General features: G+C 47.1%; 1 long non-coding RNA gene across 2 annotated transcripts; it reads left to right on the top strand.

The window, feature by feature from the left end:
- The first annotated feature begins 3858 nt into the window (after positions 1-3858).
- Positions 3859-5767, top strand: LOC138684254 (uncharacterized). 2 transcript variants are annotated; one of them, XR_011323597.1, is made up of 3 exons: positions 3859-3930; positions 4110-4215; positions 5362-5767. It is a non-coding gene; the product is annotated as an uncharacterized lncRNA (long non-coding RNA). The 2 variants fall into 2 exon arrangements; XR_011323596.1 differs by having other exon boundaries at positions 5320-5767.
- Positions 5768-18584: the final 12817 nt, after the last annotated feature.

The following is an 18584-nucleotide window of genomic DNA, read 5'->3' as shown; positions in this document are numbered from 1 at the left end:
GCTGTGGGGTGGCTACGCTCAGCGTCGCCCGTGGGCACTGCAGGGTCAGAAACGGAGAACAAGTTTTCTGTTCCTGGGGCTTGACAACAGGCTCGCGTGGCTGATGTGGGGGCTCGGAAACAGACCGAGCTGCGCGGCTTTGGGCCCAGAAACAGAGGTCCGGCCCTGCGTGTTTGGGCCTTGAGAACGGGCTCAGCAGCCGGGTTTTTTGGCTCCCAAATGGGCCCCGAGTCAGCTGGTGCGGGGTCCAAAAGCGGGAGCCGGCTTGGCTGGTTTTGCAGGCGGGTGGGAGGGTGTTGGGGGCTGCGGGGGGAAGCGGGGGGCGGGCAGGGTGCGTGGACCCTCCCCGGAGATGGGGGTCTGGTTGTGTCGGACGCCGAAGTTTGGGAGTCCGGCACGCAGCAGGCCGAACTCAACATCTGTGATGGTCTGTGGGGGGGAAGGGCGCTTTTCAGACCCCACGTGCCCTCTTTGAGTCCAGCTCTTCTTTCTGCGCTGCTCAGAATAGTTGTTAAGTAATTAATCGCGCAAACTAACGAATATTTATTCGGCGTGTAACTCTGATGTTTAATCCCAATGCTCCAGTTTTGACAGCAGTTGATATACAACCTTATGGAAAGCCCAGACCGTTGCACGTAGCTGGAGCTTGTAAGGAGAAGCAGCTGAAATCAGCCGGAGCTTCAGCGCGGAGCTGGGGCTTCAACGAGCCAGAACTGTAGCAAGCGGGAGCTGGAACGAGGCGGGGTGTCCGCTGTCTGGAGCGTGCATTAGCCAGAGGCAAAAGTACCTGCGGCTGTAAGGAGCAGGAGGCGCGATTAGCTGGAGCGTCTTTTCGCTGGAGCGTCCGTCGGCCGGACTGCGCTCCCAGCACGGCGGAAGAGCGGCCGGGCGCAGGCAGGGCTGTCCGCAGCAAGCTGCTCCGAGCGGCAGGGAGGCGAGTTGTCCTTCTGCCAGCGGGGAGCCCGGCCTCTTCCCTCGGGCATGCAATCCACGCCGCGCTCCTCTCTCTGCGTGGAGGGTCTCTCCCGGTCCGTTCCCGCGGGCAGAAGCGAGGTGGGGGTCCCCCGTCTCTCCTGGGGCAGCCCCCCCCGCGAGGGGGCGCGGGCGAGGTGTCGTCGTCCCCTCGGTACCGGGCAAAGGGGAGAGAAACCGGCCGGCGGGAGCTCCTGGGGTGCAGAGCCCTTCCGGCAGAATCCTCCCCTGTCTTTCCACCGTTGGCTGGGTGTGACGAGCAGGTTCATTTCTTTGTTTCCTCTTTTCCCAGCGTCACCTTCCGCGTCACACGAAGAAAATCCTGCGTGGTTAATTCCGCTTGCTGCTCAGGTAATCGCACGTGTCGGGCTGGGGGAGCGGAGAGAAACACTTGCGAGTTCGAGGGCACTACAGATGCTCCACGTTAAACCCACAGGGAAGGCAAATTTGCTGCTAGTGCAGAAAAGCTGATGGAAAAATTGCTGTTTAACAGATCGTGCCCTGTTCCTGAACTGGTCCCTTGATATGTTTTTGTTTCAGGTGAAAGAATGAAATTTTTTGTCTGGTAAATTCAGAGCTGCCTGTTAGCTTCTTCAGGGTCGAGTGTTTCTCTTCTCTCTGTTCATACTGATTTGATGGGCAAGTTGGAAATAGCCTTTTACTTTTTTTATGTATAACTGAATTTTTAGGAATATGTGGTGTCCCCGTAGTTCATTTTTGAGCACCTAGATGCCAGCAGAAATGTAATGAGTGAAACATGATGGAAACTGGTACTTAAACTTGATTTTTATTTGATTTTTTTTTTTCCTTCCCCATTAAGAGTGTTGATGGCATTTTGTCCCGTGGCACAATCCCCATTCCGTTCAGTGGAGTCTTCAGTCTAGGACTTTTAAGTAAAAAAGTTTGTCCTTCCAAAAAGGGACTAGTCATTCATAGGACCGAGGCATAGACTTGGAGAGTCGCTTAAGTACGTGATCGGAATGAAAGCCAACTTCAGTTGATGTTGCTGCTGTTGGTCTTTGCTTTCATTGATTTCTCCACCACTCCCTCATGGTTGGGAGCTCTGAATCGTAATGTTTTTCACTCTCTAACACATTTCCACACCCACCCCCAAAAAAAGGAGAGGCAGTGTCTAAAAGTTAATTAGTTTCCTCACAAATGCGTGAGCAAATAAAATTTGAGTTATGATGATTAAAACCATAAAAATGACACCAGTCTTGCAGATCTGGACTATTTCTGAACAGGTACTCATCACACGCAAAAGTCGTCAGGTCACCTGCGCTTCATGCTCTGACAAGACAAAATGCTGAGGCAGGGATGAGCTCTGAAAGAAGAAAAAAAAAAAAAGATACAGGGTCACGGTTTTGTTTTGTTGTTGTTTGTTTTTTAGAGAGTGCAATATTGACTGGTGCCAGCCTGCAGAGCTCTTCTGCTGCCTGACCTCTCCTTCTCTTTTGTGGCTGTAATTGTCGTTTGGATAATTGTAGAAGAGCAATTAAGTTACTTGCCTCTGTGAATGTGCTGGTAATACCAGGAAGGCAAATGCTTGAACCAGTAGTGAATAACTTGGCTACAAGTAGAATTTCTGAAGGAAGAACAGCAGCAGCAACAGGAAGCAAATAGCAAGTGACCAAAAAACTTGCGTGTGTCAAACGCATCAAAGCTTCATTGCTGAATGTTGTTTGGCAATATGTTCCAAATGGCTTTTTTCGGTAAACGTAAATTTTCAGGAAGTTCAAGGTTGCGTGTGGCAAAACGTGTCCCTCTGCGTACGCGTCCTGCTACGTAAATAGCATGGGTCGATGGCAAGTCCAGCGGCAGGGCTGCTGTGCCCTACTCTAGACGTTGCCGTAGTAGTGTTGCGGTATTTAGACCTTCACGGACGGGCCGAGGAACGGAAGGAGAATGCCCGTTTTCTGTAAGGGCTCAGAATGCCGACCCTTTTCTCTGCCTGCCGCTCCCCTGTGCGTGAGATGAAGCTGTTTTATTTTTCTCCCTTGTTCCTGGTCTAAATATTTCTGGAGCTGTCGCTGCTGTGGGTTTGCAATTGGTGTTGCTGCGTTTTTGTAGCGGTCTAGCGATGGGTCGTTTCTGCTGCGGCGAAGCGTCGAGATACGGTTTTCGGTTTAAAGCATCAGAAACTACGTTCACGGAAACCGGTAACTCGCGGCGCAGGTGAAACTGATCTGGCGCGTGCAGCTGTGCTCGCAGGGCTGCTCGGTGGCTCCTCATCAAAACGGCAGGGTGCGTGCGTGGACATCCATAGGGTTGCGCTCTGGGTCCGAGAGCGTTAACATATTTTTGCTGTTGGAAGATGGAACGGAGCGTGTGCCTGTTAAATCTCAGGGCGGTCAAAAGCTAGGAGGGACCGTGAGCGGGTTTGGTGGCATAACTGCGGTTTTAAAAGATCTTGACCGTTTGGAGCAACGGCCCGGAAAAAATCATTCCTTTTTTGCAACGAGACAGTTCACAAGGACAGATGTGTTGCTGTGCTCTCTAGCAAAAATACTCAACTTGGGACGTATAGGGCGATGAAGCCTCGGCTATACTAAGGCTTGAGAAAACGTATGTAGGTCTCTATGTCTGTCACCTGAAAGTAAAGTTACCAATGAGTCAAAAAAGAAAGGAAAAAAAAAGGCATGGTTGTCTGAAAAATGCAAAAGCTCTAGTGGCCTGTGTCAACAGCTGTACCAAAGATGACGCAAAAATACTTTTTCCTCCGCTCAGTCGTACTGTCTTCACAAACCTTCACAACAAAAAGGCAGCTTTGGATTTCTGCCCAGCTTTGTGCTAATGTTTTTCTTCTTCTCTCAGCTGGATGTCAGCTAGCACCGTTTCACCGTGGTTGCCATGGAAAGATTCCGTAGTGGCCTGCATTTGAAGAATTTTTTTATTTGAAGAATAAAATAAAGAGGATCCAGCCAGCAGCTGCAGACAGGAGATAGCCTGCCTCTCCAGGTGAGGATGGACCCTTCTTAGTGTAGTCCTCAGCAGATCCAATCACCAGTGTGCACAGCAGGGCCTGTATGCGTAACCAAAACCACAGTACAGTCATGTAGTGTGTGTGTGCATGTGAGCCTGTGTTTCTAGGAAGCCTCATATTGTAAGAGCTGTAAGGCACCAATCTATTCTCTTAGGTGGATGACAGTCAAGTGACTGCAGCTGCAGAGGAGGAAGGGAGAGGGAGAGAGAGACAGGCATGTCTGAACAGTCAAATTCTCTCAGCAGCTCCAAGAGCGGGAGGTACGGTGAGTCCTGGACCCCTGGGGCTGTGTCACCCCTCTTCTGCATCCCAGTCCCTCCCTGCCCCCACCTTCTCTTTCTCTCACTGCTTTAATTTTTTTGTTTTTTTCTTCCTATACCTCTCCCTCTGTTGTTCTCTAAGTCCCCCTCTTTCTCTGTTGTTCTGCTTCTGCTTTCTTTTTCTCTCTGCACTTCTGGCCTGTCCCATCCCTCTTTTTTATCCTCTGTTTCTGCCCTGCAGCCCGTCACTACTTTTTCTTTCTCCATCTATCCGTCTGTCTTCTTATCCCAATCTTGTTAATTCCTCCCTATCTGCCCTTTAGCCCTTCACAGTTCCCGCCGCTCTCACCTGTCTGATGCTGTGTCTCTATTTTTAAATTCCTTTCTCTGCCCTGTATTCTGGATACATTTTTACTTTCTTAGATTCTCTTGTTCCAGGTCCCTGTCCCTATGTTTTAACTTCTTCCCTCACTGTCCCATAGCCCATTGTTGTCTTTATTAGTCTCTCTGTCTGGTTCCCTGTCCCTATTCTTTATTTTCCCTCTCTCTCCCCTTTAGATCATCAGTGTTTTTGATATTTCTCAGTCTCTCTCATCTACCTCACTGTCCCCTTTTTTTAATTCTTCCTTCTGCCCTGCGGCTCATCACTAATATTTGTTTTTCTCCATCTCTCTGTGTGGTATCCTCTCCCTTTTTATTAGTTCCTCCTTGCTGTCCTGTAGCCCATTGCTACCCCCCCCGCCCCATCTCTCTCTCTGTCTCCCTTTCCCTACTTTTCAATCCCCCCTCTCTGCCCTGAAGCCGATCACTGTTGTAGTGAGTTTGTGTGGCCAGCTGGGGCAGGGGAGTGGGCCGGGGCTGCAGGGGTGGGTTCTGGGAGAAGACACCAGGACTTGCCCCCATGCTGGGCACAGCCAGTTCCAGCAAGATGGAGCTGCTACTGGTCAAAGCTGAGCCAACCAGCAACCCTGGTAGCACCTCTGTGATATTTAAGAAGGGCTAAAAAAAAATGCTGTGCAGAAGCTGTCAGTCCTGCAGACACCCAAGTCAGTGAAGAAGGAAAAGGAGGAGGTGATCCAGGTCCTAAAGCAGATTCCCCTGCAGTCTGCAGTGAAGACCATGGTGACATAGGCTGTCCCCCTGCAGCCCACGGAGGTCCATGGCAGAGCAGATGTGCACCCTGCAGCCGATGGGGGACCCCTCGCCAGAGCAGGCGGATGCACCCAAAGGAGGCTGTGACGCTGTGGAGAGGAGCCCACATTGGAGCAGGTTTTCTGGCAGGACCTGTGGCCCCATGGGAGTGACACCACACTGGAACAGAGGAAGAACACGAAGAAGGAAGGAGCAGCAGAGACAACTTGTGATGAACTGACTGCAACCCCCCCCTCCCTCTCCCCCTGTGCTGCTTGGTAGGAGGAGGTAGAGAAGTCAGGAGTGAAGATGAGCCCAGGAAAAAGAGAGGGGTGGGGGGAAGGTGTTTTTCAGATTTGTTCATATTTCTCATTATTGTACTCTGATTTTGACTGACAATAAATTAATTGCCCCAAGTTGAGTCTGTTTTGCCTGTGACAGTAATTGGTGAGTGATCTCTTTGTCCTTATCTTGACCCACAAGCTTTTTTGTTGTATTTTGTACCCTCCTGTCTTGTTGAGGGGGAGGAATGATAGAGTGGCTTGGTGGACACTCGTCAGCCAGGCAAGGTCAACCCACCACAGTTTCCTTCTATCAGGCTCCCTGTCCCTATTTTTAAAATCTTGCCTATATTTCTTGTATGTCATCACTTTTGAAACTTCCTACCTCTCCATCCCTATTTAAATTCTTGCATGTTTCTTAAACCCAGTTGCTTTTAAAATTTTCTTGCTACTTTTCCCTCTCTTTGTCTCCCTGACCTTAGTTTAATTTCTCGCCTGCATTTCTTGTGCCCTGTTGCTTTTCAAATTTCATTCTTACGTCTCCCTCTATGCAGCTTCATGTACCTACTTTTTGATTCTTGTACCCTGTTGCTTTCAAAATTTTCTTTCTATGTTTCCTTCTATCCATCTCCCTGTCTCTAGTTCTTAACTCTTCCCTCTCTGTCCTGTACCATGTCACTTCTTACATTTTCTGCCTACCCCTCAGTTCTTGCCTATGTTTCTTGTATGCTGTTGCTTTTTAAAATTTTTCTCTCTACCTGGCTCCCTGTTTCTTTTTTCTAGTTCTTGCTGTTTCTTCTCCTGTATCACCTGAGAATGTTTCCCTGTCCCTTGTCCTGTCTTTATCTTCTTGTCCTGCCAGTCTCTTCCCCTTCTCTCCCCTGCTTCCTATTATTTATTCCTCCATCTCCATCCCTGTTGTTCTGCTCAGTCTCTCTGCTCTTCTCTCTCTACACTGTTTTCCTGCGTCTCGTCCCTCTCTTGTTCCCAGCATCCAATTTCCTGGCTCCCTGTCTTGCACATCTGTGTCTCTCTGTCCTTCCTCCTCTGTCTCCCTGGATGTGGGTAGGTCAGGGGCAGGGATGATGTGCTGTGGGGCTTTGGCAATGGCCCCTGTTCCTGATGGGCTCCAGCTGGGGATGGGATGGCCCCAGGTGTGGCCAGTGAGGCTGAGGATGGGGCTGGCCCTGCTGTGTGAAGGGGCTCCAGCTGTAAAGGGGGCTGCCTGGGCAGGGGAACTGGCTGAGGAGGGAGTGCACGGGGGTCTGGCTGGTAGGTGCCTGCAGCAAGGAATGGCCAGTCCTTGTGCCAAGGAAGGATCCCTCTGAGCTGTCCCTGGCCTTTGTTGGCTACATGCGTGAGCCACCATGTATCAAAGCAAGCCTTGTGGATGAGGAGCATTGAGGCGTCCGCTGCGTGCTGCCGAGCGGGTGAGGGTCAGGCAGCCGGCACTGGGGAGGAGGAAGGGGCAGAGGCGGAGAGAGAAGCATCGGGGCGGTGAAGGTCTCCTGCCGGCACCAGGAGCTGTGGTGAGTCGCACGTCCTCTCCTCTACATCCAGGCCCACCTCTGCCTCCCTTCTTTAGACGTCTGCTTGCCTCCCTTCGTCTGTCTCCCTCTCTGCCTGCCCACCTATGTGTATGGCTCCTCAAAACTTGTTATTCGTCTGTCAACTCTGCCCAGTACCCTGTTGCCTTTTAAATTTTTAATATGCCTCTCTCTAACCAGCTTCTTCTCCCTGTTTTTTATTTTTTCTGCACCGCCTGTACCCCATTACTTTGAAAACTTAATTTCTATGTCTTCCCCTCTCTGTCTCCCTGACCCTATATCTTAATTCCTCCCTCTCTCCTGTACCCAGTTGCTTGAGACTGGCTGGGCATCGGTCAGTTGGTGGTGAGCAATTGTTTTCATTTGCTGGTTTTGTTTTCTTGTACAACTTTAAAAAAAAAAAGTCTTTTTAATTATTAAACTTTTTATATCAACCCATGAGTTTCTCACGTTTACCCTCCCGATTCTCCCCCTATCCCACTGTGGTGGAGGAAGTGAGCAGCTGTATGGTACATAGTTGCCAGCCAGGGTTAAACTACGATGCTACATCTACTTTTATGAAGCTGCCTATTGCTATTTTTTAATTATTTCCTGTCTGTTGTGTACCCTGTTGCTTTGAAAATTTGCTTTCTATGTCTGCTTTTATCCAGTTCACTGTCTTTATTTTTTATTTTTTTCCTCTCTGTCCTGTGCCCCTGTGTCACTTTTAAATTTCCTTTATATTTCTCAGTTTTAGTTCACTGTGGCTATTTTAAAATTTTTTTTGTCCTGTACCCAATCACTTAAATTGTCCCTCTATATCTACTTGTATCGAGCTGTGTATCACTGTTTTTTAATTCTTTCCTCACTATTGTGTACCCTGTTGCTTTTTACTTTTTCTTTCTATGTCTGCTTTAACATATTCACTGTCTTTAACTTATTCCTGTCTGTCATGTAGCCCATCACCGTTTAAATTTTCTTCCTATATCTGTCTGTTTAGTTAGCTGTCCCCATTTTTTAATTCTTTTGTCTCTGTCACGTACGCTGTTGTGCTGGTTTTGGCTGGGATTGAGTTAATTTTCTTCCCAGTAGCTAGTATGGGGCTACGTTTTGGATTTGTGCTGAAAACAGCATTGATAACCCAGGGATGTTTTTGTTATTGCTGAGCAGTGCTTGCACAGAGTCAAGGGCTGTTCTGCTTCTCACCCTGCCCCACCAGCGAGCAGGCTGGGGCTGAACAAGGAGCTGGGAGGGGACACAGCTGGGACAGCTGACCCCAACTGACCCAAGGGCTGTTCCAGACCCTATGATGTCATGCTCAGCATATCAAGCTGGGGGAAGGAGAAGGAAGGGGGGACATTCAGAGCGATGGCATTTGTCTTCCCATGTAACCGTTACACAGGATGGAGCCCTCGTTTCCTGGAGATGCCTGAACACCCGCCTGCTGATGGGAAGCGGGGAATGAATTCCTTGTCTTGCTTTGCTTGTGTGCATGGCTTCTGCTTTACCTATTAAACTGTCTTTGTCTCAACCTGTGAGTTTTACTTTTTTCCTGATTTTTCTCCCCCATCCTGCTGCAGGGGGGCAGCAAGCAGGCAGCTGGGGGGTGCTTAGTTGCCAGCTGGGGTTAAACCATGACACCTGTCACTTTTTTTCAAATTTGCTTTCTATGCCTACTTTAACCTATTCACTGTCTTTGTTTTTTTAATTTTATCCTGTGTCCTGTACCATCTCACTTTTAAAATTTTCTTTCTGTGTTTTATTTGTTTGCTGTCCCTATTTTTTAATTTTTTTTCCCTGTATGTCCTGTAAGCGGTTGCTTTTAAAATTTTCTTTCTATGGCTAGTTTTATACAGTTCACTGTCTATATTTAGTTTTTTCGTCTCTGTCTTGCACCCCATTGTTTTTTAAATTTTCTTTCCATATCTCTATTTATCTATTTTTCTCTCCCTATTTTAAAATTTTTTTCCTGTCCTGTATGCCATCATTTTTTAAATTTTCCTTCTATGTCTACTTTTAGCAAGCAGTGTATCACAGCTTTTTGATTCTTTCCTGGCTGTTGTGTACCCTGCCAATTCTTACATTTACTTTCTCTGTGTCTCTGTATTATTCACCCTATCCTTATTTTTTTTCCTAGCCTTTTTTGTTAATGCTGTCACTGTTAAAATTTTCTTTCTGTGTCACCTTTTATCCAGTTCACTTTGTTTTTTAATTTTTCCTGTCTTGCACTCCATCACTTTTAAATTTCCTTTCTATTTTTCTATGTAGTTTGCTGTCACTATTGTTTAATACTTTCTTGTCTGTCCTGTAGCTTGTTGCTTTTTAGATTTTGTTTTACATCTTCATTTCTTTAGTTCGCTGTCCCTATTTTTCATTATTTTCCATTTTTCCTTATTCCGTCACTTTTTAAAATTTTCTATCTCTGTTAACCAGTTCTATCCCTATTTTTCAATTCTTTCTTGTCCTGTACCCCATCACTTTTTAAATTTTCCTTCTATGTCTACTTTTATGATGCTGCATATTACTGGTTTTTAATTCTTTCCTGTCTGTCCTATACCACATCACTTTAAAAACTTACTTTCTATGTATCTCTCTCTCTTTTTCAGCCTCTCAATATTTTTTAATTTTTTCCTTTGTCTTACACTCCATTGCTTTTAAAATTTCCTTTCTATGTCTCTGTTTTAGTTCGCTGTCCCTATTTTTCCCTTTATTTCCTTAATGCTGTGCTTTTATAATAGTCTATGTCTTCTTTTATCCAGTAACTGTTTCTATTTTTTAATTCTTTCCTGTCTGTCGTGAACTGCATTGCTTTTAAAATTTTCTGTGTCTACTCTTATGTAGTTCCCTGTCCCTATTTTTCAATTTTTTCTCTCATAATTCTTTTACTTTTCAAATCTTTTTTCTAGGTGTACTTTTATCTTGTTTCCTGTCCCTATTTTTAATTTTTTCCTGTTTACTGTATCTTGTTGCTTTTAAAATTTCTGGTTTATGTCTACTTTTATCAAGATGTCACTCCCTTTTTTAAAATTTTCCTGCCTGTCCTGTACCCCATCTCTTTTAAATTTTCTTTCCTCATTTATTTTTAGCCAGTTTGCTGTCTTTATTTTTTAATCCATTCTAGTATGTCCCGCACCCAGTTGCTTTTAAAAATTTCTTTCTATGTCTTTGTCTGTCACGTCTCAGTTTCTCAGGATGACAACTCAGGTTTGCCGATTCCCAGGTCAGGATTAAAGTGAAACGACACCAGGGATCCTTTAACTCACAAAACTCAACTTTATTCGCTCATCACAAAAATTGGCATCAATCTACATCAGTAACCTGTGCTAACCCTGCATCACCAAACATATACTACAGGCCTTGCTTATTTTTGGATCAGTTCAGGGAAGACAGTAAGGAGACCCCTTCTGTCGAGTCACGAGGTTCAGAACAGACCCCTTTGCTTTCTAGACTCCTCCTCACAGAGGAGCCTAGGGGCAGCTGGATCCACTCCTATGTCTACAGGGATAAGATGTAGGGATTACAGAAAAGGAAAAAGAAAGGGAGAAACAAGACAGAGAGAGAAGAGAAAGATTTCACCGGTCCTGGGTCCAGCAATGGTTCAGTCAGCTGAGGGGTCCAGTCCCAGTGGGCTTGCACACTTGGGGCTTCAGTTTGTGTCCTTTTATCCTCCTTGCCCCTCATTCGGGCGGGCACTCGAACTTATTAGGCTAATTAGGTGTCATGAACAGCTTGTGAGCCTTTGGGACTTGGGATTCGTTTGGGGGGTAACTTCCCCTTCCCTGCAAACATGATATTTTGTCATGTATGGTGAGCTGTCCTGCTCAGCATATCAGAACAGCCTGGTGAATTGCCCTGCTCAGCTTACCAGAACAGGGAGCTATGCACCCTCTGGCATGCCCTCCCCCTCCTGTTGCTGATGGGTGGCTGATCTGCTGCTTTTCACCTGTGGTTCCTTGCTAGGCAGGGTTCCTTGTTATGCAGAGTTTGTTATTAAGCAGAACTTGCCCCACCACAATGTTTGATACATTAACTCTTTCAGCCTCTCACACTGCCTGTTTAGGGGTTTTTGCTATTTTAAATTTTTTTCCTCTCAATGCCTTCACTTTTGAATTTTGTTTCTTTGTTCACTTTTATGTATTTTTCTGTCTCTATTGTTTCCTTTTTTACTAGCTGTTCTCTACGTTATGTCTCTTAAAATTTTCTATGTCTACTTTTATCAAGATGTCTAACCCTATTTTTTTAATTTCCTGTGTCCTGTTGCTTTTTTGTTTTTATCTACTGTTATCCACTTCACTGTCTTTATATTTCATTCTAGTCTGTGCTGTGTAATTTAAAAGTGCTGTCACTTTAAAAATTTTGTTTATTTAGCTTGACGTTCCTGTGTTTTATTTTTTCCTTTATTTTCTTAATCTTGTGGCTTTTTTAATTTTTTTCCTACATCTGCTTTTATCTACCTCCTGTCCCTACTTCTTAATTCTTGTCTGTTGGTGTCCTGGTTTTGGCTGGGACAGAGTTAATTTTCTTTCTAGTAACTGGTATAGTGTTATGTTTTGGATTTAGTATGAGAAACATGTTGATAACACACTGGTGTTTTCAGTTGTTGCTAAGTAGTACTTAAAGCAAGTCAAGTATTTTTCGGCTTCTCATGCCTAGCCAGCAAGAAGACTGGAGAGGCACAAGAAGTTGGGAGGGGACACAGCCAGGACAGCTGACCTAAACTGGCCAAAGGGATATTCCATACCTTATGATGTCATGCACAGTATATAAACTGGGGGGAGCTGGCTGGGGATGGGGAGCCAGGGGCAGGGATCACTGCTTGGGAACTAACTGGGCATCGGTAGGCGAGTGGTGAGCAATTGCATTGCGCATCACTTGTTTTTGTATATTATCTCCAAGTATTATGTTTTGTGTATTATTATCTCCAATTATTTTATTATTATCTTCCTTTCTGTCCTATTAAACTGTCTTTATAGCAACCCACAAGTTTTACTTTTTTCCCCCCTCGATTCTCTCCCCTAACCCACTGGGTGGTGGGAGTGAGCGAGCGGTTGCTTAGTTGCTGGCTGGGGTTAAACCACAACAGTTGGGTAGGTTGTCAATTTTAGAATTTTCTTTATGTCTCCATTTATTTAGTTTGTTGTCCCTATTTTTAATTTTTTTCCTCCTTTAATGCCTTCCTTCTTGAATTTCTTTTCTATGTCTACTTTTATCTAGTTTTCTGTCCCTACTTTTAAATTTTTCTCCTGTGCCTTGTACCCTTTTGGTTTTTTAAAATTTTCTTTCTATGTCTACTTTTATTTTTGGGGGGCTCTTTTCTTGGTTCATCCTCAGGCTTTAGAGGGTCTCCTCGGCACGCTTTTATCTCTGGGGTGTAATTTGCACCCCTCTTGGTTTGTCAGAACATTGCCTCTTCCTCAGAGCAGTCTTTTTGTTCTCTCTTCCATCTCGCTTGCCTCCAGCGGGTCAGTCTCCCTCATGATACCTGTACCACGTTCAAATCTCCTCCCAGTATCTTTGTGCCCTCGAGCCTTCTTCTGTGTCTCTGTATACCTCAGTACCCCACTATTTCTGTCACAATGCTTCCTGCGAGCATCCTTCTGTTCCATCACTATCCTTGAGTTCTGTAGCAGGCTTTGTTTTTTTTCTTATTCAGAGACAACTCTTCCTGAGGCTTTCATTGTGCCCCAGAGCACTCTTACCTTATTCACTGCTATCTTGGATGTCTCCATTCAGTCGCTCATCCCCTGAAGACATCTATACATTGCTGGGACACCTTCTTGAGTTTTGCATTGTGTCCCAGAGCCGCCTTCTGTCTTTCACTGTCAGCACCCTTCTCCCATCATCGTGCCTCCTGAGGCCATCCTTGTGCCCCACAGCCCTCTTTTGGCTCTGTTGTGCACTTTGCATCCTTCTCCCTCCCTGAGAACCTTTCCTGATGCCATCTTTCATCTCCAGAATGCTCATGTTGTCCTCTATGCTAGCTAGGATACCTCTGTTCCCTGAGGACATCTGTAGTCTGTTCAAATCCCTTCTGGACTTCTTCATCGTGGCCTCGAGCCTTCTTTTGCCTGTCCCTCTCAGAAGCCCTTTGCTACTGTCACAATGTCTCCCGAGGTCTTAGATTTTCCCTGCAGCACACTTTTAGCTCTGTAAGCCCCCTTTGGACTCATTTTGTTGCAATTACACCGCTCTGATACTGAAAATCCGGTCGAAGAAACTCTCCGAGACTTGTTTCGGAGTTTTAGAAAGCAGGCATTCTTTATTGCAGCGCTGGATGCACGCGGGATAGTTCCACCTAGCGTGCATACCACAGCTTTAGCACAAACAGGTTATATAGAATAACTAATGGCATATTAATCAGATTAGTATACGTATACATAAAAATGATTATAACTGATTATCGTAGTACTGCCTACATCCGATCATGCGCAACGAAGGATCCATTTGAGGCAAAGGGCTGCTTTTGCGACCACGGACCCATTTGAAGTTCTTGTTGGCTGTCCTTGAAGTCTTTATTCTTGTCCTTGTTCTTTGATCTTGAAGCTTAACGCAGTTTCAGTCACATGCGGTCAGTTTCAGCATTGTTCTCATCTCGCGAACAGGAACATCTAGTCATAAGAGCAAAGAACTGCAAAACTTATGAATAATTACTAGTTAATCATTTGACTACACTTTTGTAATTATGTCCCCAGCTACCTTTTGTCTACTGTTTCAACCATATTGTTAATATATGATCATTTATCAAATCTCACTTATACAGTTATCTAGCAGCAAACCAGTTTTCATCGGTCTACCTTCTAAAGGATGTGTTGTATTGTGAGCTGACCTGTTTAGCTCGAGTCCTAATTAGGGCACCTGCTAGCCTGTCCCTTTGCTGGAATTCCTCTACTCATTTGGTGTTATTTTTTTTAATATGCTGAAATACAATTTGTGATTTTAATTTTTCAGATGTGTTGTCGTAAGGGTGTGGTGATGCTCAGCAGATGCCCCATCCTGTGGGAAGCTCCCCCTCCATAGGGCAGGCAGTGTGGATTATCTGGTGTTGGGTCAAGAACCCAGAGTGGAATTGCTGTTGCAGATTATCCCAGATGAGTTTACCTACTGTGGATTACCTGGGTGGAGCCCCTGGTGAAGGTAAACCTCATGCATCCCCCCCCAGCCTGTGCATGTTCTTGCGCACGTATCTTACCACCGCAAACTATCCATGTAACCCACCTTCCCTGTGAGTTTTTTCCCATGCCGATTGGTGGGTGCGTCACCCCCTTCCCCCCACCCACCGTGTATCCCTGAAGTTCCATGTTTTCTTGGTGTCATTTGTGGCTGCCGCCTCCCCCCCAAAACGCGGGGGTGTGGCTTCTGCTGACCCTGTCCTGTATGACTGCAGGGGGTGTCGTTGCCGCCCTGCCCTGGCCTGTCCTTGTGGGGCATGGCTGCTGCCTGGTCCCCCCATGTATTTCCATGGGTTTTTTGGTGTCTTTTGCGCTTTGGGACTCTTGTAACTCTGTTAAGGGAGTCAGCTGGAGACACGCTCAGGGGGACTCTGAATCATTGGCTATTCACAGTAAATAATTTATTTTGCAACCAGAGATATTTAGGAGATGGAATTCTTAAGGGATCTAATTCTGCTTTTATATTCATTCCTATCCAGAAGGTAGTTCTGGTAGAAGTAAGGTGGTATGCACAGTCTTGCTAGAAATGAAGCATAACCCCAGAGCGTTTTGGCTTTTTTATAGGAAACTAAAGGACATCAATTTTGATAACAACATGGCCATTGCATTTAATGAGCTAGTTTCTTACCTAGTTTAGAAAGACATCTATTGTTTTCTATCTACACCCCAGAAAAATTAAGTTTAATTCCCTACCTGATCACATTGCTGATGCAATAGGTGTAGCTGTAGTGCTGTAGTGTGCGTGTAGGTGGAGCAAGTAGTGCCATTTCCTGGGGGGGTTACTTTCTCTGTCCAGGACCTTGCTTGCTGGAAATTTAAGGCAGGTGAGAACAGTGCTGCTGCTTCTCCAGCTGACTTTATAACTGCTGGTGGTTTGCCCTTCCCCTTTCCCAGGTGATTGTGCTAAGGGTGGTGGGCGGAGGCTCGGGGTATTTGAGCCACAGCCTCTGCTGAGGGAGCTCATTGTGCTCCTGGGTTTCTCTGGTGTTGGTGCTCTGCCCTTCTTTGAGTCCTTTGCAGCTTTTGAGCTGGCTCAGCCCTTTGGGAAGAGGTGTCTGTCTGAGGTAAGAGCTTCAGGACCAGTCAAGGTTCAGCAGCATGTATAGTAGAAAGTAACGCTTGTATATGCAGCTTTTTTCTTTTTTTTTCAGGTCAGTAATTTTGTTTTGAGTGTTCAGGGGTAGAATGATGGTTTAATAGTATGCATTGTTTGTTTGTTTGTTTTAATTCTTCATGAATTATGTTGTCCTGGAATTCCCGGCTTTATTGAAAAAGGAGCCTTGTTTTTTTCACCAGTTCTGCTGTATGCTGTGTAAGTTGCTGATATCTCTCTTAACGGGACCGATGGTGATATTGTTTAGCAGGGGTTAGGGTGAGTGTCTTGTATGCATTTGTATATGGAGTTTTAGTATTTCTGAAGAAAGCAGAAGGGCCGTGAGGCACAGAAACAATTTCAGGGTCTGGAATGCCTTGTCGCCTTTCTTCATTGCCCACAGAATGCCACGGTGTCCCTAGAATCTTTGCAGCTCGTGGCAGGCCCCTCGTAGATTACAAGCCTTGGGACTTGTATTTTGTGGGCATGTAGCAGAGCTCAGGGTCTCTGTGAAGCTGTAGGTTAGGAGGTGCCCCCCGAATTTGGGATGTGGCTCAGAAGAGCGGCTCCTGAGGAGTAGCTACTGAAGGGGGTTCAGGGGTGCGAATGGAGGGCAGGAGGTGTCAGGAAGCAGTGGGGTTCCTTTCCTGACAGTTGAGGAGAGGAAAAGGGGTTTCTAAAGTTTTGGGACTGCTGGGGAAAGGGAGGAGGGTTCACCAGCCCTTCTCAGATGAGTTTTGCAGTTGGATTTGGATGTCATAGCATCGTAGAATGGTTTGGGTAGCAAGGGACTATACAGATCCTCTAGTTCCAACCCCCCCGCAATGGGTAGGGACACCTTCCGCGAGACCAGGTTGCTCAAAGCCCCATCTGACCTGGCCTTGAATGCTTCCAGGGAGGGAGCATCCGCAGGTTCTCTGGGCAACGCGTTCCAGTGCCTCGCCACCCCTAGTGAGAAACGTCTTCCTAATGCCTACACTAAATGTACCCTCTTTAGGACTGAAGCCGTTACCGCCTTGTCCTATTGCTGTACACCCTTGTAAAAAGTCCCTCTGCAGGTTTCTTATAGGCACCCTTTACGTACCGTGAAGTCTGCTCTAAGGTCTCCTGCAAAGCTGCATGCCGGTGAGGGGTCCGAGAAGGTGAGGCGGTCGTCGGCCGGGTCGGTGTTGAATAGCGAAGTATTATGGGGCTGCTCGGTTAAGCATTTACCTTCCATTTTGCAGGCGCTGTGCGGGCCACCTTTGGAATTGGATGAGCGTTCGAGGTGAGCTGTGGATTAGGGAGGAGGACCGTGGGGCTGATGACTTGTCCTGAGCGCCATGCTAACTTGGTGTCTCTTGGTACCTTTAGGTACCACGAGTGATGACGGCTGCAGGGTCTGAGTCTGGAACGAGCGGGGAAGCGAAGACGGTGGCACTTGTGAGGAGGGGGGAGTTGGGGAAGTAGTTGGTGTTGGCCAGCGGGATGCTTACACCCTTTTCTGATTTCTTTTTGTTGTTGTTTCTTTGTTTCTCTCATTGCAGATGATGAAGAACACTATGTCCCCTTGAGCAACATCCCAGTTAGCCCGTGTGATTTTTGCAGAGGATGGATTCGTACCCTTGGCCCTCTGAAAGCTAAGTTGAGGGACCCGGGCTGGGGAGAGGCTGGGAGGGAGGGACACAGCCGGGAATTGCAGGGAGGGGTTTTAAAGTTAGCGCAGGAGAGAGGGCTGTCCCAAAGCAGTCGCCTTTGCGCAGGCGAAGGGAGCGGGTTGCTTCTGAGCCCGAGACCAGCGCGTGCCGGGCAGGGCGGTTCCAGCCTGCGTCTGTGGTGGTGTGCAGTTTGTGTCGTCTGTCCTCTGTGGCTTAGACCTTCCTCGGACCTCAATGTCCTCGTTGCGCTTTGTGCCGGGGGAGCGCGGCATGCACTTTAGGGGCCGTCCCTAGCGTCTCAAATGCTCTTACTCATCGGCCCGGTGCCAATCGGGCGCTTCTTTTCTTGCGTGCGGAGCTCTAAAGCGCGGATCGGTCTCGGCAGAGTCCAGTCGGTTCTTTTTGCGGCGTTCTTTCGGGCTGCTTTGGCAGCTCGGCTCTCTAGCTGTCCGTTTTCTCAGACTGGGAGTTCTTCCCTGAACCTTGATGGTCCTAGGTCTTGATGACAGGCTTCTGGCGCATCCATCATGTCGGTTTTGACAGTACCATCTTTTAACAGGCTGTTACGTTGGACTCCTCGGGGTCTGCCGTACAGCCTCCTTGCCTCAGTGTTTTGGACGCCGTAGGTCATCTTGCCGGATGGCACCTCCCGTCCGGGAGTCATTCTTCTTGCCGAGAGCTCTCTCTCTCTCTCTCTCTCTCTCTGAATCACCTTGTCGGTACCGTTCTGTGTTGTGTGTGTTTGCGCACGGGTGTGTTTGGCTTGGAGCTGCTCTGCCCGGGGATGTAGAGTCAGGGGGCAGGTGGAACAGCGATAAGAGCCTATGGGTGAAACGTTGATGTCCCTTAATTCTTTAGGCAGGGGTTGTACAGTCATCTGGGATCGAGTAGGCATTGGTGGGCTGTGTGGACAGCAACGTTGAGATCTTTTTACGGAAATGATTGTAGGCTTGTGGCAGAGGCTGTTGAGGGGTGGTGAAGTGGATTTGAATCTCTAAGGTGTTGAGGCTTGCATGTGATGGGCTTAAAGTTTGGCCCCGGGTTTTTTGTTTGTTTTGGTTTTGTTTTTTTAAAATGGCTGGCTGTAGCTGGAGTACCGGTATTCCTAGATGGGATCAAGATCTCTGGAGTTGTTAAGCTCTTGCTCTGCATCCAGGCTGACTCGTTCAATATGGGGTTTTATTCAGACGCGGAGAGACAAGATGCGTGCCGCAGAGCGATGGAGGAGGGGAGCGGAGCGCCGTAAGGAGGTGGGTCTGTGAGTGGAGTCAGAGGGAAGATGCGGCCGGTGGCTCTGTGACTAGCTGATAGGGTTCTTTTTTTCTTTTATTTGGAAGGGGCGAAGCAAGGGGCGAAGCGGGCCATCGGCACCGGAGGTGTCTCGGCAAGGTGAGCCATGATTGCCGGGTTAAAGGAACTGTTCCTTCGGAGGCGTCGTGTTGTTGGCCAAGTTGGAAGCATCCCCTGTGGTTTGTTTTTTGCAGGCGGTACGCGTGCCTTGACGTGGCAAGCTCTTGACGACAGAGTGGGGT

Source organism: Haliaeetus albicilla, unplaced genomic scaffold (genome assembly GCF_947461875.1).
Source record: "Haliaeetus albicilla unplaced genomic scaffold, bHalAlb1.1 scaffold_84, whole genome shotgun sequence".
In the NCBI taxonomy this organism is placed as follows: Eukaryota; Metazoa; Chordata; class Aves; order Accipitriformes; family Accipitridae; genus Haliaeetus; species Haliaeetus albicilla.
This window is presented reverse-complemented; position numbering and strand designations above follow the sequence as displayed.